This window comes from Bos taurus, chromosome 21, assembly GCF_002263795.3.
Source record: "Bos taurus isolate L1 Dominette 01449 registration number 42190680 breed Hereford chromosome 21, ARS-UCD2.0, whole genome shotgun sequence".
Classification (NCBI taxonomy): Eukaryota; Metazoa; Chordata; class Mammalia; order Artiodactyla; family Bovidae; genus Bos; species Bos taurus.
The window spans coordinates 11,119,523-11,147,511 of record NC_037348.1 but is presented as its reverse complement, the minus strand read 5'-3'; the positions used below and the strand labels follow the sequence as shown (position 1 = coordinate 11,147,511).

The following is a 27,989-nucleotide window of genomic DNA, read 5'->3' as shown; positions in this document are numbered from 1 at the left end:
TTCCACATAATGCAATTGATTAAAAAAAAAAAAAAAAAAAATGGCTCAGACCGATACGTTGCACGTGATTGTAGGAAATGGCAGGATCTGCATGGAAACAGATCCTGCTTCTGACAAACCATGGTTTGTCAGGGTCCCACAGTTCCAGTGCATCTCTGGTAAGATCAGTTGTCACGTGTGGCCCTGTAGATTACAACGTGGGCCGAGCATTAGCAACTTGAACTAATCAAGCCTCTTCTAACTTCCCCCTCCTGCACAGCAGCTCGGAAACACTCTGGATTCAAGTCTGAAGGATTTTTCGGTCTGAACCCTGTTCTTTCCCTGACGTGCTGTGCTTAGTCACTCAGTCATGTCCAATTATATGTGACCCCATGAACTGTACCCGCCAGGCTCTTCTCTCCATGGGATTCTCCAGGAAATAATACTGGAGTGGGTTGCCATGCCCTCCTCCAGGGATCTTCCTAACCCAGGAATTGAACCCATATCTCTCGCATTGCAGGTAGATTCTTTAACATCTGAGTCATCTTGAGTTACTTGTGCATTTCACATTCTTCTGATTTTTTTTTTTTTCCATCAAGGGTAAATCAGGAATAATATTACAAGTACTGCCAATCTCATAGTAGAATCAGAGGATCGGCTGAGATGGTATATGGGGTCACTGTATGGAAAATGCCAAGCCCAAAACTGATGTAGGGCTTATGTAGATCTCATCACACACCCATCTCTGGTAGCAGACTGGTCCGCATCTTATCCAGCATCTGGCCACAGAAAGTTCATATGAAATCAGCCACAAGAACTGACCCTCTCCTTCCTCATAAATCCATTCCCATAGGGTTTCAAACTCTAGGGTCAGTCTACCTGATACAACAAGACACTATATCCCTCTGCCCGCTGCTCAGAGAAAGAATAAAGGGCTCCATGTAAAGGCACTAAAAGGTTTATGACAAAGCATAACCATGACATTTTGGCAGTCTTTGCTGTCTTTGAAAAAGACCTCAACTTCACCACCTCAACTTATGGCATCACCTCTGTGGAGATGACCCCCATATTCATTTCCAAAGCCTATTATTCTCAAAGTGCCTCCAACTGAGAATGTTGATGTTTCTATAAATAGGCTTTACAGAGAGTTACTGAGCCATGTGGGGACCGTGGAAAGAAGGCATTCAGCATAGGGGTTTAAACATATTGCTAAGTTGATTAAACAATTTATCATCCAAACTGGGAGACTCTTTGAATGCTATTAATAATTATGCTGAGACAAAGGGTTTACACCAGGACTGTCCCAGGCACAGCAAGAGGAAGAATCACCCCATATATACCCCAATAAAAAACCATCCTATTTAGAGAAACACTAGTGGATGTTAACTGTCTCCCATCCTGTATTTATGGGTGTTAGTTCAACTGCTTTGCTAGTAACAGAGTCAAATTATCAGAGTAAACTGCATGGTAACTAAAAAGTAGGAATAAAATCATTTCTTATAAAAAAATAAAAATAAAACCATTTTAATTAATCCTCCATGCTTATATATATTTTAGGAACTCCATCTTAATTTTCTTTAAAAAGGCAGCTGGATTATATCTAATGAAGGTGTTATTTTGATACATGTAAAAAATGTTAAATATGCCACAAAGTTTCTATTTGTTCTCTCTCTTTTTTTTCTTAATATGTCAGTTATATTAAAAAAAAAAATCAGAAATGGTTCAGAAGTCTTTGAACCTCGGAGAGGCTCTAGACACCCCTAGGCCTGACCTTCCCTCTGGTTCTGTCAGTGGAGTTTAAACTAGCTCCTGCTACTGCTGCTGCTAAGTCGCTTCAGTCGTGTCCGACTCTGTGTGACCCCATAGATGGCAGCCCACCAGGCTCCCCTGTCTCTGGAATTCTCCAGCCAAGAACACTGGAGTAGGTTGACATTTCCTCCTCCAATGCATGAAAGGGAAAAGTGAAAGTGAAGTCGCTCAGTCGTGTCTGACTCTTCGCGACCCCATGGACTGCAGCCTTCCAGGCTCCTCTGTCCATGGGATTTTCCAGGCAAGAGTACTGGAGTGGGGTGCCATCACCTTCTCCGTTAAACTAGCTGGACATTCACAATTCTGCATCTTCTCAAACTCAGGATGTGTGCATGTGCTCAGTCACTCCAGTAGTGTCCAACTCTTTGTGACCCCATGGACTGTGGCCACCAGGCTCCTCTTTCCATGGAATTCTCCAGGCAAGGATACTGGAGTGGGTAGCCATGCCCTCCTCCAGGATATCCTCCCAACCCAGGGGTCAAACTCACATCTCCTGCATCTCCTGCATTGCAGGTGGATTCTTTACCTGCTAAGCCACCTGTGAAGCCCAAATTCAATATAGGTGAAACCAAACTCCTCTAGGTTCATCTATCATGTGACTATGATAAGGACTATAAGATCGACTGCGTCTGGGTCCACTGTCTTTGGGGCCAACATTGGCCCCAAATATCATAGAGTGACACTGCAAATCTGAGCCACAAGGGGAGCAGAAAAGAGGAGAGATGTAAATGAGAGCCAAGGCCAGAATCCCTGTTTGGTGTCACTTCCAATGGCTTCTGTTGCCTTTGATTTCTCATCCTCCAAGGGGCAGGGTGCACAAGCTGCAATGTCAAGGCGAACTCCAGGAGCAGGGCAGGGAGCCAGACACCTGAGCCTTGGCTGACAGTGGAGAGCGGCTCAGGCAAGTGGCTTCTGGGGAAGGCAAGGTGACAAAGACGCATGCTGCTTCCCCATCTGACACTTACCTGCAGCACCATCTGTGGCACCTACTCAGAGCCGGGAAGTCTTCTGGCCTCTGGGGGAAAAGAGGGCTCTCAACTGCAACCCTGTGGACCCCGAGTCAGTGGATGCCTGCTCTGAAATAGCAGTGGCAATTCCTATTCGTAAAAATCCCACCAGGATTCTAGCGACACATTTTGAGGATTGCCCAGCAGGTTCTCATCCTGGTGTAACAGGCCTCCCATACACAACTGCCCCCTTTCGCCTGGTTGAATGAATCACTTTACACACCCATCTCAACACACACCTGCTCATTTCACGCCCCCACATGTGCTGTCTTTACATCTTCAAGGCTGAGTTTCATAATATTGTAAGGTGACCTTTAGCATAAAAAGTGCCATCATGGAAGGAAAATCACTATCAGCCAAATTTTAATTAGTCCTGTAAGGATAATGCTGTAAGTACCCTGAAGGATGCTGGATGAGGGGACCCACAGGGCAATGTCACAGTGCCCATTTCTTGGAGGTGATCATTTCCCTGAGGATTCTCTGGCCATTGGGCAGACAGAGGTCCCTGGGTGCACCAGTTCTTTGGACCAGATCCTCAAGTCACTAAGCAGTGTCCCTCGTCTGTCTAGTTTATCTGACCTGCTGGCATCCATGGTGGAAGTGGAGTTCTTTCAACCCATGAGGAAGGCATGATCAGTCACCCGGGTGGATATAAAGAAAGAAACTTCTATTCCTTCAAACTACCAAACCTGAGCTGCATCTAATTACTACAAATGCTCTATGCATATTTTTATGTTTCATTTTTAAAATGGGACATTTTTCTCCCACTTACATGTCAGAACACTGAATTTCCAAAAGTTCAGTTTTTAATTCACATAACTAATAAACAGAATGCTTCCCAGGTGGCTCAGTGGTAAAGAATCCGCCTGCTAATGCAGGAGATGCAAGAGATAGGGATTCGATCCTTGGGTCCACCCACTCCAGTATTCTTGCCTGGAAAATTCCATGGATAGAGGAAGGTGCCTAGTAGCTACGTTCCATGGGGTCACAAAGAGTCAGACACAATGGAGGGATTGAGCACATGCACACTCGTTAAACAAAACAGCCAATTGATATATAAGCAAACTTGTTTTTGATAAGCCTACATTTGGAAGTTTTGCCTTAACAATTGAATATTTGCTGTTAATAATAAAAATATTCTCAATTATTATTTAAAAATCTTTTTGGTTTCTATAAAAATACAGAGACAAGTAGCCTGGATTCAGTGTCCATCAATAAATTTCCAAAATGCTGTGAAAGTAGGAAATTATTTAAATTAAATAAAACACATTCACTTTTATTTAATTCACTATTAAATAAAAGTGAATAATTTATTATGTTTAGAGGAAGCTTATCTTAAAATAAGAGCTATTGCTGGTTACATAGGTTATTGCAAAACCAGACCAAGGAACACAGAGAATCACAATGTTAATGGCCTTGCCTGGCAAACAGATTACTTTATAGAAAATTTTCAGACAACTCAGTGGCTAAATTTGTGTCTTTTCCATGATTAAATTATTTTCTTCTCATAGACTCAAACTTTCTTGAGTATAGAAACTCTGTCAATTTAGTCCTTTTATCTACAAAACACCTCACGTATTTCTGAGCATGCAATAGATGCTTAAAATATGCTTATATTTAACTTATATAACATTCCAGTCCTAACCTCTGAGAATCAAAAGTATTTGCATCGTACTTTACAGTTTACAAATCACTTTTATAAATGGTACAATTAGGAGGATTATCTTCAATGTAAATAAGCCATAGAAGCTAGAACTGAGAAAAATGTAAAGAGTTTCCCAAGATGACATGGTTTTTAAAACCTGTGTGTTGATGAACCCAACTTATATCATTTGACTTGAGCGCCTACAATCTTGGTTTGTATGTAAGGGAAGACTTTGCTGAATTAATGGATACCTCAATCAATAATGAAATCATTGAAAAGTAAGCACTGAAATCAGATTGTGAAGCAACAAGCTAGTTGATGATAAGTACCAAGGTTATTATTTATGTGATCTTCATTATTTTTTCTAAAGAAGAGTGAGGTAGATGAAACACAGAACAAACAAAATGATACCTCGCAAAACAAGAGTCCCACAGTCATCAAGGGGCATGTATGTTTCTTTACACTCAGAGAAGTACCCAAGAGCTTGCTTGATGGAAAAGACTCACAAAGAACCGAATAGTTTGGCGTCACAGACCAAGTGGTTCCTCGCTGGCGATGACCACTGTCACAAGACTGGATTTAGCTTCAGACGTATTGCGTGCCATCTGGCTCCAAAGAGCAAACCTATTTTTATAATATCATATTTGCAATAAGAGAAAACGACACACATGCTCAGAGTTGGATGGGCTTCCATTTTTAACACGACTGACTTTCATCTTCCTGGGGGCCCCAAACTGGGTGGGCTCTCTTTCTCTGCTCTGAGTCTTATCTCTGTTAAGTTGCATGATTAGGATCCCAAAGTCACTGAACAAACAGGGTAGAATTCTCCATAACAGACCTCTTGTTCATATGCATTTCACTGGCTTTTGTTCGAGAAGTCCGAAAACGGCTATCATCTCCACACTAATAATATCCTTCAGTAAATGATAAAGCCAAGTCCAAAGTAAACCAATAAGCTTTATCGGCATGTCAAAGTGATCCCCTTACAGCTCTGTACTTGCCAAGTGTGCATCCTTTTCCTAGACACAGCCTCGATGCACATTAAAAGGCACTTACTAGAGTGGGTGTTTGTTTGCCAAAGGAGGGCAGGCTACACTCTGATTCCAGTCACCCCGGTCGTCACTCTCATCACAGGAAGATAGGTGTACTTTACAGCCAGACTCCTTCCTTGATGACCTCTTGACTCAGAGTCTGGGGGAAATTCAGAGCTTCCTGCCAAGTGGTTCTTGCTCTTTCTGCTTGTTAATATTAACTGATGGACTTCTCGGAGGGAGGGTGAATTTCTTACCATGAATCCAGAGAATGCCGCGGTCCACCAGCTACTCTTCCATCCCTGTTGTCAGAGAAGATGAGTCAAGAAGGATTTATACATGCTGTTCATCCTAACAGATGGCCTTTCCCCTGTATTCTGAGAGAAGCTGAAAAATCAATCCACGTTCTCTCTAATTCCAAATTAGGCAAATGAGTGTGCTGGCCTTGATTGCTGGGAGTGGATTTAGCAAAATGGACACAGTGAAAAAGGTGAAAGATGTAAAATGTTTAGAAAAGCCTGTATCTCACCTCATTTAGAATTCTGTGCCCCTCTTCTCACTTCTTTTACTTTAATTAATTTTGATAGGAGTATAATTGCTTTACAATGTTGTGCTGGTTTCTATCACCACCTCCCCAACTTTTGGCATAAAAAATGAGGCTTATTTATGAAGGAGTGAAAACAATAATATTCTTTCCTTTCCTTTTGTGTTCTGTGTGTGTGTGTGTGTGACTTTGCCACTCTATGTCCAAGAAAGGTTGCTGTATACAGCATATGCTTGTATAATTGGTATAAGTGAATGTGTAACTATAAAAACATGTCCATTGTATGTACATCACACACTGAAATAGCATGTGGGTCTGTGTAGCTAATATCAGGAACAATGGAGGCTGCTTATGTTAGGTAATAGCAATATGTTGCAGGTTTTCTTAGAATTTTTTTTTTTTTTTATGATTGTAGATAAATATTCCCCCAGGAATGAATGGCTCGGGGAAGGTGTGATGGGATATGAAGCCTTTCGTCATAAAATCCCCATATAAAAATCCTGTCAAGATTGATAGGGACTGAAGTGTGTCTAACACTGTTGCTGCGTTGGTTTCATTCCAAACACAGCATGCTCCTGAATGATTTGTCATTACCATCAGACCTGAAGGAAAGAAGAGCTGGAGAGAGAAACCTCTCATTGCCACCTATAGGCTGCGAGAGGAAGGTCCAGGGGACAGCCATGTTGCTCTGGGGAGCAGCAGAGAAGGAGAGAGATTCTAGAGGCCTCCAGTTTGCATTCACATTGACTTTGCCTCACTCCTTTTTCCAAAGAGCACTTCTTGGGCCAACATCTGGCCCAGATGCAGTAGAGGATACAAAGGTACAAAAGAAATATTGTCCTCATCTTTGGCTACAAATATGAAAAATAAATCTATCTCTCATGGTCTAGGCACTGGAGAGAAGCCACAGTGAGCTGAGAACTTGATTGATGGTGGTGACAGAGAGGTCTTCCTGGAGGAGGTAATATTCAAATCCTGCTAAGTGCTCTACAAGGCCAACACCCAGGTAGAGGGGAGGGGTCGTATTCTGGGTCACAGAGCATGGCATAAGCAAGGGGGTAGGAGTACAGATGACATGCTTCATGTTTAGGGAACTACAATAAGTTCTATATCTGACTTTGTTCTAAGGGTGAATTTTCTACAGTATGTGGAAGGGGAATAGTATGGCCTAAGATGGGGCTAAAAAAAAAACTGAAGAAAGATGAACTATGAAAGGCTCAAGGACTCTGCTACTGTTGTTGTTTAGTCCCTAAGTCATGCCCAACTCTTTGCGACTCCATGGACCATAGCCCTCAAGGCTCCTCTGTCCATGGGATTTCCCAAGCAAGAATACTGAAGTGGGTTGCCATTTCCTTCTCTGGGGAATTTTCCTGACACAGAGACTGAACCTGCATCTCCTGCATTGGCAAGCAGGTACTTTTACCACTGAGCCACCGGGGAAACCCCATGCTATGGTACCTGTAGTTTATTCTAGACTCAGAGTCGCTGTCTCTCAAATGAGATCAGTATTTGCTGAAAACAAAAACCTTTGTTATTTTACCATTATAATTGACATGTTTGGTGGTGTCTCTCCAACTCACACTTTTCCCTTTCTTCTGACTCTCCCGCTACTCCGCAGAAAGGCCCCTTAGTGGTGGGTCATGTGCAAGTTTTACAACCCTGCTTCTCCGACTACCATATGCAGAGTAATTAGATCTCTGGCCCAAGCTGGGCCAATCAGCTTCCTTCTTACATGAGTTTATTGTAACAGAGAATTCCTGGGAACTGAGTTCACTAATGATAGATCTCAAGAAGGAAGATCCGGACCTCAATATCAATGTTTCCATGCTTTCTAACACCACTTAATTCAGCCCTTTCATGACAACTTCAGTATCCTTCATATGAATACCCTTTTTTGAATAAGCTAGCTCAAGTTATTTTCTGCTGATTTGCAAAGCAAAGACCACTAATACAGTCGATTTCATTTGTAGTGTTTTATTATTTATCTGGGAGATTTTCCCTTGACAGACAGCGATCTATTCCCAAGGTGGTGGGGGGAGGGGGGCAGTAATTGTTCCAGGTATTGCACTCACACAATTCCCCAGAATGGTAACTAACTACTTATGTCCATAATTCACCAACCCGCTGAATCAAAGTCTAATTTTTTTCATTAAAATTATTTCACTCAGTAACCCACTAGAAGGAAGATCCAAATACCAAATCCTACTTAAGAATTAGAGAGCTATATCCATTTCTGTGTTTAAGTCCATTTATATGGAGCTGGTTTTATCTGTTCATTCATGTGTTAAAGAATTCATGTGTTTGAAATGCATTTTGCATCTACTTAACAGCTGAAAGGAAATTCTGAGCCGCCATGTTTACCATTGTCAGGATCTCTGTAAATTAGCCTAGCTATGAGAGATCACTTGTACCCAGGGAAGACATTCAGTAGCTCTCACTGTGGCTCAGCATTTCAAATGAAAAGCTTTTTCCATCAGTATGATTCCTTCTGCCCTCTCACCTTCCCTCTTCCTGAGCTACCATCTGGGTAGAGATGTATGAAGGCATTGCCAAAAATTGCTGTATCAAACAATAGGTGTCACTGTGTGACAGCATGCAAAAATTAAGCTGTTACCTTGGTGACCAGACCAGAATAAAAGAGTCCCATAGACTTAGATTTAGTATAGAGAGACCTGGCGGTTGGTTGGGTGTGGTTTGTGCTCCGGCCAAACTGACTCACACATATCATAATGTCTGCTGTCCACTGAGCCCCTGTGACAGGGAACAGTCAACAGGGAACATCTTGCTAGTGTCCAGGAACCTGAGATAATGAACTTGGAAAGCCTTTGTCTATTAGGCAATTCTAAAATCCTTCAAATCAAAATGCAAACTTCAATTCTATATTCTCTCCAAGGAAAAAATATTACTAGCTTTCATCTATAACACCATCATCTCACTTTAAAAAGGTTTGGTTCTGAACCTCCTTTCTGTCTATGAGATAGAGTTGGAGCTATGTTGAAATGAGATTGTTAAGAGCCCAGACTGTAGAATTTTCTCTGGCCATCCGAGTCACTCAGAAAGCCCGAAGCACTCTCTTTTTCCATGTATTATAATAAAACAAATTATTCTGGTGTCACAGACCTTGAATACCTACTAACCTTGATAAGCACTTACATCTAAACAAAAAGGGAATCAATTTGCATTTTCCTTTCTACTGGCTAACATAATGCTTCATTTTACAGTCGCCATTAAGGGTTATTGCTATCTTTACATACCACATTAGGCAGTGTGTGTCCATTGTTCGTGCACAGGTCCATCAGAATGTTTCAGGTTGAAGGCATTTTTACAATGAAGTGGCTTTTGTCCTGTCCCAGCGCTATTATCTTGAATGTGTTTATCCCAACAGGTCTCTTCAAAACTGGAAAACTGTCCCCTGTAAGAACATGTCAGTGATCACCTTGCTTCACAATCAGAATTAACAAAGCTCACACTACTGTACATAAAATAGATAACTAAAAAGGACCTACTGTATAGCACAGGGAACTCTATTCATTATTCTTTAATAACCCATATGGGAAAAGAATCTGAAAAACAATGGATATATGTATATGTACAACTGATCTACTTTGCGTACACCTGAAATTAAAGCAACTTTGTAAATCAACTATACTCTAATACAAAATTTTTTAAAAAAAGAATTAACAATATTTAAAGTCTCACCAAGCCTCAGTGAGCATGCATACACACACACACACACACACACACACACAGAGCTTACCTGGATGGGCAGTTAGATCAAATATTCTTGGACTGACCTTAATGAATTGAAAACTGCATAGACTCAAGAAATTCTTTGAAGGACTCATAGCATTCTAAACCATGTGAAGCTTTCAACCATGCCATGCCTGGCCTTTAAATTAGCATTTTTTTCCTCTGATCTATGGCCTCTTAATTTTCTGGAGAAGAGGAAATAAACCACAGGCATTCATGAAACAAGCATCCGTGTATGGGAAGAAATGGGAAGCATACTTCTACTGGAAACCACAAATAGTTGAGTTAGAATAATTGAGAAATGGCCACTGGCAGGTAGGGTAACACAATTATTATAGATGTAACCTTTGGGGAAGTAAAAGCCGAAAATCTTAACTGAGAAAGATAGATGCACTCCATGAAAAAGAATGATCACCAAAGACCCATTTCACAATGAAAAGCATGTAAGTAGTGGTTGCAGAACACTATTCCAACAATGACAAATAGCTTGGTCAGAGGTCAAAAATTAAAGCATAAAATATTGATATTTTAAAATTGAGCTTTCATAATAAAAAACACCAAAGAACCATTTTCTCTTGGTCTGTTTGGCAATCATATTTTAATGTATATTCAGCTATTCCTTATTTTATATTAGTCCTGTAACTTTTTCCTGCCCTGATTCCATTTCAAATCAAGAAAGTATAGGTCTGGAATATTTTGCCATTGTGAGAAGTCTGAATGAATCTTGAATGTCCAATTCTTAATATCTTTATTACTGAATAATCATATTGTGCAATGAAGAAACTAGATTCTAAGATTCTAACAGATAGGTAAAGTATCTTTAAATTTTGTTCAGGGCCTTGTGTGAAGTAGTTAACAATGATGGAAGAGATACTGATAAATAAAACTAACAGAAGCTCTGGCAGAACTAGTGATCCTTGGAATATATGGGCATCTTCCAAGGAGTTTAAAATACAATCACATTCCACTCAGAAACTACTCCTTTATGTGTCAGTCCAGTGAAAAGGAAAAAAAAAACAAAACACAAATTTATAAAACAAGGACTCTGTGACAGGGTCTGGAGTAAGCTCTGGGGAAGGAGAAGGGAAGGAGACTTTGCACCTGCTCTGTAGAATTTTCCAGCCCAGAATAGAGTCTGACAAGAAAGCAATCAAAACGCATATAATGTGGTAAGTGCTTGATTTCCCCGTGCAAGACTGAAAATCATTTCCACATCACCCTTGCCTTAATCTTCTTGATTATCCTATGGACCAGGTGCTAATTATCATCTCAGTTCACACTGGGACATTCTGAGACATCGGGAGATGACCTAGAGTCAGGTAGGAGGTCTGGGGGTGGACCTCCGTTTCCCCACTCCTGGCGGCACGGAGTGGTGGTGATTTTCCATAGTGTTTCCATGGGAGTACTGAGCCTGTGGCTATGTCTAAGTTCCTCCCAGAAGGATGTAAAGTCCTGGCGAAGCTGCTTAATTTCACTTGTGCTGGCTACTTCACCTCTCAGCTCCATACCAGATTGGGAATGCCCATCAAAATGTTGGCAGATTCCATAAATGCAAATTCAAAGAATCTGAAGAGCAGACACTGTCATTCAGAAGCTCTCCACATCCTCAGCCCATCCTCTTATTATAGAGCCAAATCCAAGTTTACTAAAGAAGTTGGGGAAACAAGAACTCAGATAAAAAAGGGAGTGATTGTTGTTGTTTTTTTTTTTTTCTGAAATAAAAATACTCATGATGACTGGAAGCTCCACCTAAAGGATTTTAAAATAAATGTTAAAACCAATAAAAGTTATTTAGGAGTAAATATTTGTATTATTCAAAGACTTTCTGTCTACGAAAGGGTTCCCTGAAGATTTCCTCTTAATGGTGTACTCCCTTGGTGCTTCTTAAATGGTATTTACAGACTATTAACTACTCGCAAAAAAGCAGGTAGAGAAAAACTGCCAAAGTATGAGAATCTCTTATTGATTAGTCAAAATTAAGAAAAGCCTCCCTGAGAGATGAAATTCGGTCTGCCAGAAGTGAATTTTCACAATGAATTTTGAAATAAATCCCTGATGGCAAGATTTCTTCCTTGAATGCAAACAGAACTCAGATTTTAAGCACATTATTTTTAATGCTACAGTGTTTGGGGATGAAAATATTAAAACTTTACAAACTATTACCAGGGTATTGATAATTAGGAGATTTTTAAAAACTAAATAAATAACATTATAATTGAAATCCAAATGCACAAAATTTTGCCACATTTCTGCTTGATCCCTTAGCATTGACTTGTAGAAGTAATAGATAAAATGCACACATTTTTAAAAAAATATTTCTGACCTAAATTATTCAAACACTTTTCAGAAATATCTTTCTGACTCAAATTAGCATCACCACAAAGACCTTTCCAAAACTTCCCAAGAAGTGGGCATGAACATTTTAAAAGGCTTCCTAATATTAGTTGAAAATAGTACTTCTTGTTATTTATTTTAAAAGAGTTTGATTGCAAATTAAGTTGAACATATTTTTTATTTTAATTAGCAATTTGTATTTTCTGCTGTAAGCTATCTGTAAACTATTTGTATTTTATGCTGTAAACAGATACTTTACATTGTGGTATGTTCCTATTGAGTCTCAGTATTTCCTTATTGATTTGTGTGAGTTCTTCACATATCAAGATGGACAGTTCCTTTCATACTGGTTACAAACAATTTCTTCAGTTAGATGTGTGTACTTTTATTTCGTTTGTGAAATTTGTAACATGTGCTTTTGACTTTTTTCACCAATTTTTACCTAGAAAATGTTTTCTCCATAAATTACATAAAGAAGTTATTTATGTTTTCATCTGTTGTTTTCAATGTTTTTTCCTATTGTTTTCAAATTTTTCTTTTTAAATGTTTTTACCAGTGGATGAGTCAGGCTGCTCTCCTAATCTCTTTGAAACTGTTTTTTGCTTCATAATGCAGAAATTATAATAACTATTTTGTAAAATTTGGGGAATTCTGTGAAGTCGTATTTGAAAGCTCTTTTTTGTCCTCAGAAGCTGAAAAATCTGAAATTTCAATAGTATTTATTATTATGGCTGACCAGAATCTGATATGCCAAAAAGTTCCGACAATCTTAACCAAGCAAAGCAAAGCAAAACAAAGTGCATCTTTCATAGCTTTGAATGACACAGAAGTCAGTATGCTTTGGCCAGATGTAAAATAATTAAACTTCATACGAGCATCTTTGAACCAAATCTTATGATGACTTTTTTACCCTTTTCTTCCTGTGTTTATTTTTTTTTTTCCTCTTTAAAAATCATCTCCAAGTAACGCACAAGAAGAGATTGCCCCGCCCCCTTGCCTCACTGCCCGGTTTAATATGGCTTGGACTGTCTTCTCGTATCCCCAGCTCCTATATGAATCATTTTCAGCACTGAGTTCTGATCATTATATACAAGGTCACTTTTTAATTAGAACAATATAGTAAAACATATGCTCACAAGATAAATGAGGTACAAAGCTAGCTGTGCTACAGTGAACCCTTTTATTGGAAAGCCCTTAAAAATAATAAGCGTCATGTATAGTCCAGGGGCCTTTGCAACATATTTCAGTACAGCAAAGTGCCTGCCACAGTGAATGAATACCCTGTTATAGTGAACAATCATTTGGCAGCATAGGTTATTTTAATGGACACATCACTTTAAACGAAGCCTTCGCCATCTGTTCTGCCCTCTAATTACAGATGCAAAAGGAACATAATTCACAATTGCATCATAAAAAAGTAAGATATAAGTGATTTAAATGCATGTGGATCTTCCTTATTCAATGCAGTATGCAGCTGTTATGTTGTTTTCATGTTTCAAACACAAATGAGGATAGAAATCGTTCTTCTCTGATGGAGTGAATTCCCTGATACAGAACATTTTGGGGTGTGAATAAATGCAAAAGTGCTTCCTCTTCCAGCACCTTCCTATCACATGAGAGACAAGGCTCTTCTGTAATGCATTCTGCGTTCTGTTACCATGTGTGATGGAGGGCACGTTTGTGTTAAAATCTAATGTTCGGTTGATTCTTTATTAGGCTTTCTCATCTCAATGACTGCTCAAGTACTTGTACTTTTTTGATAACCAAACGGTTGACTGTAGGTTGATGTATTATAACAAAGAAATCCTCCTTCAGAGTAAGATGAGGACATGGTTACCCCAATAAGCACGTTGGTATATCTTACACAAATCCCTTTTGATTTTTCAAGACTAACTCTTTGGAGTTATAAGCAGAAAGATGGAACTCCTTCCCTTTTCCCTAATTTTTCAAAAATACTTCAAAACCCCCTCATGAATTCACAAGTTAAGGATTACTTATTTGGGGAAGGATATTTTAATATACAACTTGAAGGTGATGCCTTATTGTAAAACTTCCAGTGTAATTTAGTACTGACACAATCACAATGAATCAGAATATAATTTTGTTTTCTAAAGACAAAATTTGTTAAATTCATCCTAGAGATGCTCAATTTGTTTTCAAACAATGAAGCTGGATAGTCAAATGGAATGTTAATAAGGTAAAATATTTCATTCTTAGAACTAATTGCTGGGGGAATGGTGCTAAAAAATGGAATTAATTGGTGAAGAGTGCAAACAGCTTAAAAAGTTAAGAATATTATTTAAAATCCATGCTGTACCCCTGAGAATGACAAGAAAAATGTCCCCTGCAAAAGTTTATACTTCAGATTCTCTGTGGTTCTACAGTGAATGAGATGCAGTTCCATAGTCATTGCTAATAAACAGGTGCTTTGAAGGTGTTAAGTCATTTAAAAATCCATCTTCCCCCAAAATAAAGTTTATATTTCTAATTTATCTAACAACTATTTTTTACAGATCAATCAAACAATATTTAGATAATCTAAATATCAACACTACAATTATTGTATTCAAATTCATGTCCATTGGGTTGGGTGATGCCATCCAACCATCTCATTCTCTGTCGTCCCCATCTCCTTCTGCCTTCTATCTTTCCCAGAATCAGGGTCTTCTCCAGTAAGTCGGCTCTTCACATCAGGTGGCCAAAGTATTGGAGCTTCAGCTTCAGCATCAGCCCTTCCAATGAATATTCAGGACTGATTTCCTTTGGGATTGACTGGTTTGATCTCCTTGTAGTCCAAGGCACTCTCAAGAGTCTTTTCCAACACCACAGTTCAAAAGCATCAATTCTTTGATGTTCAGCTTTCTTTATGGTCCAGCTCTCACATCCATACATGACTACTGGAAAAAACATAGCTTTGACTAGATGGACCTTTGTTGGCAAAGTAATGTCTCTGCTTTTTAATATGCTGTCTAGGTTGGCCATAGCTTTCCTTCCAAGGAGCAAGTATCTTTTAATTTCATGGCTGCAGTTATCATCTACAGTGATTTTAGAGCCCAAGAAAATAAAGTCTGTCACTGTTTCCATTGTTTCCCCATCTATTTGCCATGAAGTGATGGGACCAGATCACATGATCTTTGTTTTTTGAGTGTTGAGTTTTAAGCCAGCTTTTCCACTCTCCTCTTTCACTTTCTCCTCTCACACTAGTTTGGTGTTGACTTTATTTATGATTCCTCCATGTGTCATGTAAGACTTGATCATACATTGAAATTAGAAATAACCAAACAATTCATATCAATTAATCTATAAATAGCTTGATAATTACCATTATTCATTTAAAAAATTATCACCTTTTTTTTAGAAAAATAGCACACAATCAGAAATTTCCATCAAATTCACCTGAATATTCTTTCACATTTCAATGACATTATTTCTCAGAAAGTATACTAAAGGGACGCTTACTTCCCGCAGGTAAGAAGTAAGCTTCCCAAACCAGTTAGCAGCAAAATGAAAGATGTAAAGATAATGAATCTAAAATAAAATGTACTTAATAAGTTTAAAGTTTATATTATATTTCTTCTAATTTTCTATTTTTTGGTATTTTATGTTAATTTTTATTTTTAATTTTATTGAAATCTAGTTGATTTGCAATGGTTGATTCACAATGTTGTGTTAGTTTCAAGTGCCCACCAAAGTGATTCAGTTTTATATGTATACATATATATATTCTTTTTTTACATCCTCTTTTATAGGTTATTACACGATATGGAGGTATTTACCTGTGCTATACAGTAGGTCCTTATTCATTCAGTTCAGTTCAGTTTAGTTGCTCAGTCATGTCCAACTCTGAGATCCCATGGACTGCAGCATGGCCGGCTTCCCTGTTCATCACCAACTCCCTGAGCTTACTCAAACTCATGTCCATTCAGTCAGTGACTCTATCTGACATCCCATCCTCTATCATCCCCTTCACCTCCTGCCTTCAATCTTTCTCAGCATAAGGGTCTTTTCAGATGAGTCAGCTCTTCGCATCAGGTGGCCAAAGTATTGGAGCTTCAGCTTCAGCATCAGCCCTTCCAATGAATATTCAGGACTGATTTCCTTTAGGATTGACTGGTTGAATCTTCTTGAAGTCCAAGGGACTCTCAAGAGTCTTCTCCAACACCACAGTTCAAAAGCATCAATTCTTCTGTGCTCAGCTTTCTTTATGGTCCAACTCTCACATCACAATGCTCACAGGACTATTGGAAAAACCATAGCTTTGACTAGATGGACCTTTGTCGGGAAAGTAATGTTGCTGCTTTTTAATATGCTGTCTAGGATTTGAAATAGCTCCACTGGAATTCCATCATTTCCATTAGCTTTGTTCACAGTAATGTTTCTTAAGGCCCACTTGACTTCATATTCCAGGATGTCTGGTTCTAGGTGAGTGATCACACTATCGTGGTTATCTGGGTCATGAAGACCTTTTTTATATAGCTCTTCTGTGTATTCTTGCCACCTCTTCTTAATACCTTCTGTTTCTGTTAGGTCCATACCATTTTCGTCCTTTATTGTGCCCAACTTTGCATGAAATGTTCCCTTGGTATCTCTAATTTTCTTGAAGAGATCTCTAATCTTTCCCATTCTATTGTTTTCCTCTGTTTTTCTGCATTGATTACTTTGGAAGGCTATCTTATCTCTCCTTGCTATTCTTTGGAACTCTGCATTCAAATAGATATATCTTTCCTTTTCCCCTTTTCCTTTTGCTTCTCTTCTTTTCTCAGCTATTTGCAAGGCCTCCTCATACAACCATTTTGCCTTTTGCATTTCTTTTTCTTGGGGATGGTTTTCATCACCATCTCCTGTACAATGTTATAAACTATTATGGTATATATATTTTATTCAAAAATTCCTAATTTAATTAAATTTTTATGACGAATGATGGACTAGGAAAACTTCTGTTACTTGTCATACTGATTTTTAATTCTTTGTAAACTTCAAAGTCTTTTTAGGATTTTTTAAACTATAGCTTGAGAGGAGGTAAGTGGGAGAAATTAGGAAGGTAAAAAAAAAAAATCTGTTAAACATTTTTACTTTTCTCTGTTAACCAGCTATGTGGACGTATCTTATAATTACAGGTTATATACTAAGTAATTCTGTAACTGTAGAATGTCAGGATGGATCAAATACAAAAAACAACAAATTCAGTGTTAGCAATCCATACGTTTGGACATACATTTAAATTTTCTCTTTATTTTTTATGTTATTTTTATGGTAGCCAATAATTTAACTAGTAATAAATAGGAATTTCAAGGAAGTCAAGATGAAAGGATTGTGTCCTTGGTAGTAGTGTCTATATCTAAAACTCTCTACATTATTTTTATTTTAGATGATTTCAGAAAAGAAAGTCAAATTAATATTTCTGAACATGTAACTTTCTGGACAAGACTGTTTTCAATAGATATCATTTAACAGATCACTTCTTTTATTTAAATATGTATTAGTTGCCCTTGGAAAGGACAAATGAATCAGCAGCAAAATAGATCTTCAGATCAGATCAGTTCAGTCGCTCAGTCATGTCCAACTCTTTGCGACCCCATGAATCGCAGCACGCCAGGCCTCCCTGTCCATCACCAACTCCCGGAGTTCACTCAGACTCACGTCCATCGAGTCAGTGATGCCATCCAGCCATCTCATCCTCTGTTGTCCCCTTCTCCTCCTGCCCCCAATCCCTCCCAGCATCAGAGTCTTTTCCAATGAGTCAACTCTTCACATGAGGTGGCCAAAGTACTGGAGTTTCAGCTTTAGTATCATTCCTTCCAAAGAAATCCCAGGGCTGATCTCCTTCAGGATGGACTGGTTGGATCTCCTTGCAGTCCAAGGGACTCTCAAGAGTCTTCTCCAACACCACAGTTCAAAAGCATCAATTCTTCGGCACTCAGCTTTCTTCACAGTCCAACTCTCACATCCATACATGACCACAGGAAAAACCATAGCCTTGACTAAACGGACCTTTTGGCAAAGTAATGTCTCTGCTTTTTAATATGCTATCTAGGTTGGTCATAACTTTCCTTCCAAGGAGTAAGCGTCTTTTAATTTCATGGCTGCAGTCACCATCTGTAGTGATTTTGGAGCCCAGAAAAATAAAGTCTGACACCGTTTCCACTGTTTCCCCATCTATTTCCCTTGAAGTGGTGGGACCAGATGCCATGATCTTCATTTTCTGAATGTTGAGCTTTAAGCCAACTTTTTCACTCTCCACTTTCACTTTCATCAAGAGGCTTTTGAGTTCCTCTTCACTTTCTGCCATAAGGGTGGTGTCATCTGCATATCTGAGGTTATTGATATTTCTCCCGGCAATCTTAATTTCAGCTTGTGTTTCTTCCAGTCCAGTGTTTCTCATGATGTACTCTGCATATAAGTTAAATAAGCAGGGTGACAATATACAGCCTTGACGAACTCCTTTTCCTATTTGGAACCAGTCTGTTGTTCCATGTCCAGTTCTAACTGTTGCTTCCTGACCTGCATACAAATTTCTTACCTTACCTCTATTTTTCAGTTAAATTACAAATAATTTCCTTTTTTTGCATAGTTTTCAGTTGCATTTAGTGTAAAGGATATGTGATTTGTTTAACAAAAATATTTGCTGGCTAGCCATAAATTCAGCTTCATTTTAGAAATTTCAAAGCTATCAATTGCTAGTAAACTTTAAAAGGACTTTAAACATAAATGTATTTATTTGTTGAATGGCCTGTAAGTGAATCCATTTGGGGATGAAGGACACTAATAAGGGTCCACTTGGAAGTGAGAGTGTGCAGGGAGTCATAGCTAATTTCATCAAGCAGAAGACACTGCAGCTCACCCTCCCACAGAAGAAAGCCATATGTGATACATGAGAAGCAACGATTCCTAGTTGTATACTAATGAAGTACAAAAAGTCTTTGCTCTGGGAAAATCACCGGAGTCTAGTATTGTAAGTCCTTTACTAAGACCACTCAGCCCAACATAGTATCACATTAATATTAGAACCATGTTGCAGTTTTGGTCACTGAGAGCAATGACATTGACAGTTCATGTATATGAGTGGTGATGATGGATGATGCTGCTGATGGTGACACTGATGATGAGGATGATGTGATGAAGACGATGAAGTTGATAAAGCACTGAAGATAATACTGCTGCTGCTGCTGATGACATTTAACAAATATGAAATGACTATGTGTTAAACACTTTTCTTTTCTGATTAACTTTTTGTTACATTTAATCCTCTCAACAACCCTGTGAGAAAGTCATCGGAACATTAGAAAGGACATACCACCAGAATGAGAAGCTCTAGGGAACATCACTGGTTCTGTGAAAAGTCTTTACTAACTTATATTGGCCCATAGGAGGGACTGATGCTGAAGCTGAAGCTCCAATACTTTGGCCACTGATGTGAAGAGCCAATCCATTGGGAAAAACCCTGATGCTGGGAAAGACTCAGGGCAGGATGAGAAGGTGGCAACAGAGGATGAGATGGTTGGATGGCCTAACTGACTCAATGGACATGAGTTTGAGCAAACTTCGGGAGATAGTGAAGGACAAGGAAGGCTGGTGTGCTGCAGTCCATGAGATCACAAAGGGTTGAACGCAACTCAGCACCTGAACAACATTGGCTCACTTATACCAGCCTTAATTCCTTATGTTGTAAGTCCATTCTTACTTGGCAAAAATTGATTAGGGTGATTGAAGGAAAACTGCTTCAAAAGTATTCTATCTTGAAATTAATCAAAAATTTAAAAGTCATTGCTATTTAACCTATATAGGCATATACTCATCGGTCCCATCACTTCAAGGGAAATAGATGGGGAAACAGTGGAAACAGTGTCAGACTTTATTTTTCTGGGCTCCAAAATCACTGCAGATGGTGACTGCAGCCATGAAATTAAAAGACGCTTACTCCTTGGAAGGAAAGTTATGACCAACCTAGATAGCATATTCAAAAGCAGAGACATTACTTTGCCAACATAGGGTCCGTCTAGTCAAGGCTATGGTTTTTCCAGTGGTCATGCATGGATGTGAGAGTTGGACTGTGAAGAAGGCTGAGCGCCTAAGAATTGATGCTTTTGAACTGTGGTTTTGGAGAAGACTCTTGAGAGTCCCTTGGACTGCAAGGAGATCCAACCAGTCCATCCTGAAGGAGATCAGCCCTGGGATTTCTTTGGAAGGAATGATACTAAAGCTGAAACTCCAGTACTTTGGCCACCTCATGTGAAGAGTTGACTCATTGGAAAAGACTCTGATGCTGGGAGGGATTGGGGGCAGGAGGAGAAGGGGATGACAGAGGATGAGATGGCTGGATGGCATCACTGACTCGATGGACGTGAGTCTGAGTGAACTCCGGGAGTTGGTGATGGACAGGGAGGCCTGGCGTGCTGCGATTCATGGGGTCGCAAAGAGTCAGACACGACTGAGCGAATGAACTGAACTGAACTGAGGCATATAGTATATACACTAAATAACTTATTTCCCCAAAATCAAAATAAATGACTAAATCAATATATATATCTAGAAATGGTGAGAAAAGAAAACAACAAAAAAAGACCCTGAAATGCAGCATCTCTGTGCTCAAGACAACAAAAGGTAATTAAGCATCTATCAACTACAGCTGCTATATGAAAAACACTGGGTTAGATGCTGTGGAGGGAACAAAGAGAATTAATATTTGTCCTAAGGAGTGACCCATCCAATCAGGAGTGCAAAGATGAACTCATAGAACTACAATAATATAAGACTGAAAGACGGAGCATTTCTAATTAGTTACTTGGAAAATACCAAATCACTTTCCTCTTTCTTTAAACCTCCTTCATAACATTTATTTCAAGTGGACAGGAGTCATCTCTCCTACCAGGCTTTCATAATCCTTTGTCATTCTTATAAAACGTGTTCTTCATTGGGCTGAGCCTGTTTGCACCTCTGTTTTCACATCTATGAAATGGAATCCTGAGTAACAGCCTCATAGGGTTATTGTCAGCACTCTGATCTTTTCCAGTTCTGTGGAAAAGGACACTTATTGTTAATGACATTGACATTTATCGTCAATGACAATAAATGATTAGAATATTTCCTAGCCCGTGAGAGTATCACCGTCTTATTGTTACCACCTACCTCTCTACTGAATTTCTTGACCTGATTTGTAAGCTTCATATCATCTTGTTCACAATTCAAACAGCTTCTAGAAAACTACAATAGGTATTTTATGTGTTTTCTCAAATGAGAATAATGAAGTAGATGATAAAGACTAATGATGCAATGGGTATCCAGAGGGTGCATGTTCACTCATCTCTAGAGAATTCAAGGCAGACTTGCTGAGGAATGTGAGTTGAAAGGTACAAGGGAACAAAAATGACCTCCTTCTGGGTAGGAAACCAGATTGAGGCACAGGTCACTGGAACATACATAGAAGAGAGGTGGCTGGAACGGAGAAGTGTGTTAGGTAAGCGATGAAAAAGAAACTCACCTCGGGTGTCACTGCAGTAATTTAGCAATGAATATCTGAGAGTCTCAACTACACAGGGCCATAGAAATAGGATAGAATCAGGATGTAGAAGCGACAAGACTCAGTAGGAGCACATCGCTGCTGTCACAAAGGGAGCAAGAGGAAAAGAGAAGAAGAGGAAAAAAAATCAGAGATGCAGCTCAATTTCTGAGTTTGGATAACAAAAGCAATGATAATTATAGAAATGGGAAAATGAAAGAGAAAGCAGAGCTTGCTTTTCTAAGGGGAGACTGGAAGTGAGTTTAACATAGGTGGAGTTTGAGGTTCACAGGTTATCAAATTGGACATGCTTACTAAGTCTGTCATATGAGGTTGAATCACTGAGGGGAAAGCGAAATTAGAGAGTTAAAAGCAACAATTAACCCTTTAATGTAAGTGACCCATGTCCTTGTAAGTTCAGTATCAAGATTCATAGGTATTCACAGACTCTTAACAGAAGTCCCTTGGGGCCAACATCAAGGAGAAGAGGGACAAAACCAAGGTGGCCATTCTTTTAAAAAAAATTTATTGGTGTATAATTGCTTTAAAATGCTGTGTTAGTGTCTGCTGTACAGCAAAGTGACTCAGCTATATGAATATATATATCCCTTCTTTTTTGTATTTCCTTCCCTTCTAGGTCACCAGAGAACACTGAATAGAGTTCCCAGCACTATACAGTCAGTTCTTATTTGTTATCTATCTTATGCATAGCAGTGTATATATGTCAATCGCAAACTCCCAACCCATCCCATCCTTCCTTTCCCCATTTGGTGTCCATATCTTTGTTCTCTACATCTGTGTTTCTATTTCTGCTTTGCAAATAAGATCATCTGTACTATTTTTCTAGATTCCACACATATGAGTTAATATATATAATATTTGTTTTTCTCTTTATGACTTATTTCACTCTGTTCGTATTTCCTTGGCCTTGGTTCTACAAGGATACAGGGTATGGGACCCGCACTGGGCTTTACACAGGGAGAGTTCTCTTTCCTTTCCCTGAAGCCACAGTCTAGCTCGAGGAGACAAAGTTAGTGAGAGACAAAGGAAGGCCTCCTGATTCAACTCAGCTCCCAGTACACACACCAGACAGACAAGGTGGCCCACAGCCTATATCAGCATAAATACAAATGGCTGAAATAGATCTTTTACCTAAAATAAATGTCAAATAGTATGCAAATAAAAATATATTTTTGTCAGAAGGACCTTGGACAAGGCAGAACACAAATGTTTATTTAAAAGAATTTTTAAACTCTGATTCAGACTAGGAAAGTCAGGCCAGTCGCTGAATCCCATGGGACAAGCACATGCGAAGGTCTCCACCCAGTAAGTTAGCTTTTAATGGTGTCTTTACAAAACCACATGTCCTCAACTAGAACTAAGAAAAACTCCCAAAATATATCAATTCCAAGTGCATGCTGCTACTGCTGCTAAGTCGCTTCAGTTGTGTCCGACTCTGTGCGACCCCATAGACGGCAGCCCACCAGGCTTCCAGTCCCTGGAATTCTCCAGGCAAGAACACTGGAGTGGGTTGCCATTTCCTTCTCCAATGCATGAAAGTGAAAAATGAAAGTGAAGTCGCTCAGTCGTATCCAACTCTTAGTGACCCCATGGACTGCAGCCTACCAGGCTCCTCCGTCCATGGGATTTTCCAGGCAAAAGTACTGGAGTGGGGTGCCATTGCCTTCTCTGCCAAGTGCATGACCCAGGTCTAAATAAAGAAGAGAGGAAATGTTAGGTCATGTATATACATCAAATTCATGGACCTTTCCAGTTGCGATACCAACAATACCTAAAATTGAGATTATATTTTTCAATGTTCACTTATCTGTTTAAACATGCTTATTTCCCGTAATTATAATGGGGGAAAAAATGCAGTCCACTGTTAGAACATAAGGGACAAGAAAGAAGGAAAGAAAACAATCATACAGATATGTGTAGTTTGTCCATCTTACAGGTAAGAAACTGAGGGAGATGGAAATGAGTGTCCAAGTTCAATGAAGGGAGCACAAGAATGGACAGAATTAGACTAGAACGGAAGCCTTCCCAGCACCCAATCCATGAGCTTTCCCCACAAACTTGTTGCCTCTCAGGAAGAGGAGACTCAGAAGAAAACATTAAGAGATATTCCTTACCCTAGGGTTTGACAGATAACCTCTGATGGAAAGTTCCTTCTGTGTTTTGAGTCAAGAGGTAGAAATACAATGGATAGCATAGGCAAAGAGGAGAGTCGAGGCTAATCACTTTGCTGCTTTTGAGAAGATCTGCTTAGAATGTTCAATATCTATTTCAGAAATTTCACAATGAAAACCCGTGAAACAATGTACTCTCTAGAAAAGAATGGACTAGAAGAGGCAAAAACGGAAAAGGAAAAGTGAAACAAATTTCCCAGAAGTTCACATCTCATCATCCCATGAAAATCCCCTAGACATAACCTTCACTTTTCTTTCCTACAACTGCAAACTAGCTTTCTGTTTACTTCTGTTCAGCTTTTTTTTTTTTTTCCTGCTATAAGGAGACTTAGCACCTCACATCTGAGAGTTGCCAAATGATGTCCTATGCAGAATGTCAGTTTGAGAGTCTGGAGGGTGAAGGATGAAGAGACCCCAGAGGAATATCCAAGAGCCCAGAGAAATGAAGACCCAATGGCTCTGGGAAGAGGAAGGAGGCATTAGGCAGAGGCAGAAGGACAAAGTTACGCTCAGCTTGCAGTTTGCCCCATAAACCATCGCTGAGATATGAAAATAAAAGTGTCACTTTGAGATAACTTGTAGGTTTCTGGAAATAATCAAAGCTCTATTGAAGTGTAAGTGAACATGACTAGATCCTGGAAATAATGAATTTAGGAACTCCAGAAGTGAAAACAAAAGGCAATGAATGAAATCCACCTCCTTCAAGACATAATGCTTTTATCAATAAGTCAAAATTACTGCCAGACTTCCCGGGTGCCTCAGTGCTAAAGAATCTGCCTGCCAATGCAGGAGACTCAGGTTTGATATCTAGGTCAGGAATATCCCCTGGAAGAGGAAATGGCAACCCACTCCAGTATTCTGGCTGGGAAATCCCATGACAGAGGAGTCTGGTGTGCTATGGTCCGTGGGATCACAAAAGAGTCGGACACAACTGAACACACATGTACAAAACTATTGCCACATAATTGTTCAAAGGCAAATCAAGTTCAAAACAATATTCTAAGTTCATCAGCTATAGGACTCCCTTAAAGAGGAGGTTAAATGAATGTGAATCGAAGCTAGTCAATATGTCCTCTGTTTTCAAGAAACTTGTTTCTCAACTTGAAACTATTAGTTTTTAGAGTAAATATGTTTACTTAAAAGATTCATAGAAAGGAGCTAATCTCAGTTTCCTATCAATGTGATCTCTTTTTATCTTAGCCTCAAGCAGTGTTCTCTAAAATGAAATTATAGCACAGTTTTAGAGAATAGAGTTCTTGAAATGACTTGGATAAAGGATATATTCTCAAATGATGTAAAGTGGCATTGTCAATAGAAGAAGGGGCTAAACTGAGAAATTTTGAAAAGGCAATGGGAAGGGAAGGCAGCTAGATTTTATAAACCAGCTAATGTGTGATTGATCTGAGTTCCACTGTTAGGGTTTAAATGGAACTCCCCTCTGGCGTTCACATCCTAACTGTAACCTTTCTTCAGCTTGAACATGGGACCTATAGGGATTTGAGCTACCACACCCTTCTCTCTGTGTACATAAAATATTTTTGGAGAGCTCTTTAGAATCTGTCTGCTCTGAGACCCATAAGTCCACTCTAAAGACAAGAGGTTTAACTTGAGATGGACACTTGTCATTGAGGAGGGCTCATAAATCATCGTCCGTTGAGCCTCTTTAGAGGATGAAAAGATATCTGAAATAGCATCCTGCATTCAGAAGGTCTAGAAAGACACCCAGGAAGAGTGATCCTCTCTAAGCTGTTGAACTTGGTCATAAGCCATCAAGAGGTTCCCTGGTGGCTCAGTCAGTAAAAAATCTGCCTGCAATGTGAGAGACCTGGGTTTGATCCCTGGGTTGGGAAGATCCCTTGGACAAGGGCTTGGCAACCCACTCCAGTACTCTTGCCTGGAGAATCCCCATGGACAGAGGAGCCTGGCGGGCTGCAGTCTACGGAGTCACAAAGAGTCAGATACAACTGAGTGACTAAGCACAGCACATAAGCCTTCAAATCCAAATGGGTTCGGTGTTTTGGATTTTAAATCCCTTCTCTTCTAACACAGATAGAAATAATACAAAAAAGTTTACCTATGCAGCTGCAAATAAAAAATAATAATAAAATGCATCAAGTAAAAACTAATGATGAATAAAATAATAATGAAAAAAACTAGCAATTGCAACAATCAAACCCCAACAAATCACACAGCTGTGTCCCTGCCTTCAGCACATATGATTCTTAAATGATTGCATTCAACTTATGTGCTTGTTTTAAAGTTTTATTGCCAAAATGTTCCCAGAAAAGTATTGTGCTTTCTGGCCTTGTGATAATCAGAGATACCAATGTGAGTTGTTGCTTTTTTTTTTTCCCCTATCTTTTGGATCATATAAATGTACATGGTTTTCAGTCTTGCTTCCTGCATTTGTTTTTTTCCCTCTAGGACAATTTCTGGGGATCTCAAGAGAATGAAAGAAACCACTGTGACCAAGCTGGAATGCATGAAAACCATACCACCTCCTCACAGAGGACGAGGAACGGATCCCACGACTCTGTACTTGCCCCTGTCTTCTCTCCTTCCCTCCAGCTACATGTCCACTCTGCACCTTCCTTGCTACCCAGGCCAACTCTACCCTAGCTCCCTGGCCAAAGGGAAGATGGCTAGATCTCCTGGGGCCATGATGTGCGGCCTGAGAGGAAGTGTTGTCTTTGGGGAAATAGCAAGATTGGGTGACTACCTTAAAGTCAATACTATTTATCTTCACCTCTTGTCCTGTGGGCTGACAAAGGGGCACCACTGTTAGGCCCAACCCCCCTGCACAGCTGCAATAGAAAAGGCAGGGACTTGTACTTTCAAGTGTCAGACCCTTTGTGCCTGACTACTAGTTTATGAGGCTGATGTCAAGCATGGCAGTCAATGAAGTCTTTGTCCTAGGTGTACAGGGCAGGACAGTGGAAAAACTGCCCTCTCTTATATCCCAGGCTCATCCATCTTCCCCTCACCCTGGTTCTCAACTTCTCTGTCTCTTGAGCCGACAGAGAGAGGATCCCTCCTGGGTTAATGTACTGGAAAATTGCTCTGCATGTTTATGAGGGGGTCCCTTCCAAATGAAAGAAAAAAGGAAAGGGGAAAAAAACGGGGAAGAAGAGTCGTTTTTTCCCACTGAACTCATTGGCCTTATGCATGTGGGTCTGACCCTGATTAAGAAAATCTCAATGCCCTGCTAGGAGCTTTATTGTCCAGTTTGGCAGAACGCACTTCCGATTGAATTTTTTTTTATTATTTATAATCACAAAGTGGTTTTGAACAGCGACTCCCATCACCCATCCCACCACCACTACACACACACACACACACACATACACACACACATCTAAGCCCTTACCTTTAAAGAGGCCCCATCCACTCACATCCAGTTTTCCTCACAACAACCTATCCTCCTTTTTAAAGCTGGTTTCCCCAAGGGAATTCCTTATAAATAGCAAACATGTTGTTTTCATACAGTTATATGGAAGTTGGACTGTGTGAACTTTGCCATGGACTTTGGATCCAAGAGGTGGCTGCCTTCCATGAAATCACATTTGCTTATTTTAACTTTCTTTTTTTTTTTTTTTTTAGCTAAAAATAATATCCTCTATCTCCAACCTCTTCCTTCACTCCCAAATTTTATTCCTCCATGCAAGGCTTGAGACTAAAACAAGATGTCACATAAGTGGTTAAGGCATCTACTAGGTATCAATTATGTATGCTCCGTCTACAGCAGACCAAGAGATTTTTACAAAACTAAACTGAGACCTTCCAGAAACTTCTGAACAGAAATCATGGAAATTGGAAACACAAGATTATAGATAGTTGTTTCGTCTAGAAGCCAGCAGGCACACAGCAAGTGCTTTTTTGTTTGTTTGTTTCAGAAAATGAAGAAAAAAGAACTTAGCAGCTCAGTCCATTTTCTTCTTTCTTTAGCCTGATTTTCAGAAATTGCTTTATGTTTCCATGGATTATTAGTTTGGCCAGAGAAATTGGAGATGGGGAAATATTTGCACATAAAAGCTGAAATTCAGTCCTACTCAGCGTTGGACACCAGGAAACACAGCCCCAGCCCTCAAGGAAAAGAGTTAAAAGGGCAAGGATGGGAAAAGCAGCCCCAATCCATGCCTGCTAAGTCCCTTCAGACGTGTCAGACTCTTTGCTACACTGTGGACTGTAGCCCACCAGCCTCC

General features: G+C 39.5%; 1 long non-coding RNA gene across 1 annotated transcript in view; it reads right to left on the bottom strand.

Moving 5' to 3' along the window:
• The window catches only part of LOC100847841 (uncharacterized), a 37,732-nt gene extending 10,543 nt beyond the window's left edge, over positions 1–27,189 (bottom strand). Inside the window, exons 1-4 of the long non-coding RNA XR_003031555.2 lie at positions 27,155–27,189; positions 9,270–9,427; positions 5,729–5,773; positions 4,852–5,064 (exon numbers count right to left, since the gene is read on the bottom strand). This is a non-coding gene — a long non-coding RNA (uncharacterized lncRNA). The remainder of the gene's footprint in view (positions 1–4,851; positions 5,065–5,728; positions 5,774–9,269; positions 9,428–27,154) is intronic.
• Between the last annotated feature and the right edge of the window lie 800 nt (positions 27,190–27,989).